Source organism: Adiantum capillus-veneris, chromosome 14 (assembly GCF_014529385.1).
Source record: "Adiantum capillus-veneris isolate H3 chromosome 14, ASM1452938v2, whole genome shotgun sequence".
Lineage (NCBI taxonomy): Eukaryota > Viridiplantae > Streptophyta > Polypodiopsida > Polypodiales > Pteridaceae > Adiantum > Adiantum capillus-veneris.
Window position 1 is genome coordinate 109170329 of NC_140944.1, and position 3469 is coordinate 109173797.

Here is a 3469-nt window from a genome sequence, read left to right on the forward strand (position 1 = left end):
GCGAGAGAGGGTCAGCCCTTCTTGCGGCCCCCTCTGCAGATTCAGACATCTTCCCTTGCAGCTATCCCTCGTGGTCTGACGAGCATTGACCTCCGACGTCGCTGGGATTTCTTCGATTACAGATTCACTTGCTTTCTCGACGATTCCGTAGCAGACCATGAGCTAGCCTGCTTCAAGGTCCACGCTCTGTTCCTCGCCGCTAGGGGGACAGAGGCCTTGGACTCGATAGTTGGTTTCTCCTTTTCCCTCTATCGTAGGACCGAGACAGAGTGGTCCCTTGACTCAGTGGAGGGATGGTTGCATACACAGGTTCTCGAGTTCTCTCACCACATGGGAGAACTTGGAGTTACAGATTTGCTGCAGACTTTGTGGCCACTGGCCAAGTTTGCGGTGACACCCCCAGACTCAGCAGGATGTAGGCACATTGTGGTATACTTTTTTGCTGATACGCAGTGTTTGCCTTGCTATGTATACATACATGAGGACTTTTTGACAGAGGAGGTTGCTTTACGCATGGCTCGCTCTGCTTGGGCTTGGCCCAGACACTCACTACAGGCTCGCCTATCTAGAGGACGCTCGGATGCGGATTACTCCCCATCCAAGCCTGCCTCGAAGATAGCCCGTCTTGCTGCTACGGCAGCATCTGTTCTCTCTCGCTCCCCATGAGGATCGTCTCGTGGAATGTGCAGGGATTAGGTGGGCCCCAGTTTCAGCGACAGCGGGGCCGATTGCGTCAGGAGCTACAGCATTGCCTTGTGGGAGGAGAGATTGATTTCCTTATGCTTCAGGAGCACCATTTGTCTGAGAGCCGCATTCGGCGATGTGGTCAGATTTTGCGTGGACGTTATGATACCTTTTGGTCAGCTGCTTTTGGACCTGGAGGCATCCAGGGTGGGGTTTGTATGACTATTGCGGACTCACTACAACAGGCTATTGTGGGCAGAGGGATTATTGTTCTAGGCAGGGCTCAGTGGATCACTCTGCAGGTTCAGGGTGACCTTGTGGGCTTCCTGAACATTTATGCGCCCAATGTGGCGAGTGCTCGTGCAGAGCTTTGGTTACAGATTGTTGAGTCTCTGCCATAGGTTGACCATTGGTGTGTAGGAGGGGACTTCAACATGTTGGAGGACCCCTCTGACAGGATCGGAGGCAGCCATGCTACTGTGCATGGAGTCAAGTTAGCAGCTTGAGAGAGGTTGTGTATGACTTTGAGGGTCTCGGATACATGGCAACATTCAGGATTTGTGAGGCCTTCAGAGAGTCTTGCCTTCTCTAGATCGGACCGCAGAGTGGGAGGAGTGAATCTATCGCGGATAGATCGCTTCTACACTCTTGACCACTTCAGTGACATGGGGGGATCAGTGGGCATCCTGGCAGGGACATCCTTCTCGGACCATGCACCAGTGATCCTCACAGTGGCAGACAGGCAGAGGAGTGGGAGCACGATGCTTCGCATCCCAGAGTGGGTCTTGTTGGACTCAGCACTCAGAGAGAGGGTCGAGGCTCTTTGGACAGAGGGCATGGACAGCCAGGCTCTACCGACAGACAGAGTGGCCTCAGGCCTAGCTCAGCTTAGCCACTTCTTTCTCTAGGAGTCTTTGGCTCGACGGGCTGCAGCAGGAGAGGAGGAGCAGCGTCTCAGACGAGGCATTGCTTCACTACAGAGGATGTAGGAGCAGCATCCAGACAGTCCATGGTTAGAGGAGCAGCTACAGTAGGCTCGACAGGAGTTTGCTTGCATAGAGGAGAGGCGCCATGAGTTTGCCTTTCACCGATAGGCATCTCAGTGGACTCAGGTAGGTGACAGAGTGACAGGTGCTTTTTTGAGACAGTGGGACCTCGGCACTCGCATGCCAAGGTCAAACAGCTGAGGAGACCCGATGGGTCAGTTGCTTGTGAGCCTGAGGATATGCGTGTAGTTTCTACTGACTTTTACCGTGAGCTACTGTCGGCTGAGCCTCAGTCAAAGAGACAGGATGCATGCAGGGAGCAGGTTTGGGCGCAGATATCTTGTCTTGTGACTGAGGAGATGCGCTAGAGGCTAGAGATACCTCTTCAGCTTGAGGAGCTGCACATGGCTCTTAGGGCCCTTCCTCGTGGTAGCTGTCCCGGTGAGGATGGGCTGACTCCCAGCTTCTTCTTGGAGTACTGGGACTTGCTTGGCCCAAATCTTTGTAGTGCCTTTCAGTACATTCTGCACACAGGAGTGATGCCGGATAGCATGAGTGAGGGCCTGACTTACCTCATTCCAAAGGAGGGTGGCTCCTTGGATGAGATTCGACAGTGGCACCCTATCACCACCCTCAACTCAACCTACAAAATTCTTGCCAAGGCTCTGAGTTTGAGGATTCAGCCACTTTTGGAGAGCCTTATTCATGGGACTCAGACAGGTTTTGTCAAGGAACATAGTATCCTTGACAACATCTTCACTTTCTGGGAGGCTTCTGCCCTGGCACGTCTCCGTGGGGAGGACCTTGTGATTCTTCTTCTTGATTTTGAGATGGCATACGACAGAGTTGACTGGGACTTTCTAGAGGGCACGCTTCGCAGAATGGGCTTTTCAGATGCTTGGATCAGAGGGGTGTCAGCTTTGTACAGACAGGTTCACAGTCAGGTGCTTTTGGCAGGAGGTAGAGGTGAGTGCTTCATGCTCACACAATCGGTCAGACAGGGTTGTTCTCTTGTCCCCTTTCTCTTTCTGTTCTATGCGGAGGTGATGAGCAGATTTTTGGTGTCACAGCAGGTTGGTTTGAGGGGCTTAGCACTCCCTATACGGGGAGATGAGCTTTTGGATGCTGAGTTTGCCGACGATTCAGCCTTGTACTTAGAGGGCCAGGAGGCCAATCTACACAGGTGTGGGCAGGCTCTGGAGACCTTCTGCTGTGCATCGGGCGCACTGATCAACTGGAGAAAGACAGTGGCTTTCTTGGTTGGCAGTGCTCCTCTGCAAGAGTGGATGCCAAGAGAGGGTTTCAGGTGGATTCCTCCAGGGACTGCAGTTCGATACTTGGGTTGTCAGGTTGGTTTGGATTTGTCCCCCGAGCAGCAGATTGCTCCGCTTCTCCTGTCCATCAGGAGAAAGCTGTTACATTGGACCTTCGCTGGCTGGTAGAGTAGTAGTTGCCAACCAGGTGTTGTTAGCAACTATGTGGTACATCACTTCTTGCTGGATCTTCTCGAGTTCTTGTATCAGCCAGGTAGAGAGGCTGATCAAGAACTTCCTTTGGTCAGGACGCGACACTCAGATTGCCCGAGCCAAGGTGGCTTGGTCGGTCATCACACTCCCTTGCTCTCAGGGAGGGCTTGGGATCATTGATCCAGCATAGCACAGCAGAGCCCTTCTTGGGAAGTTCGTCGTCAGAGGACTTCTTCCAGGCGAGGAGCCCTGGAAGGAGTTCTTGCTGCAGAGGTTTCGTGCCAGGGTGCCTCAGTCAGGAGGACCTTGGCAACTTTCGACCAGATGGATCTT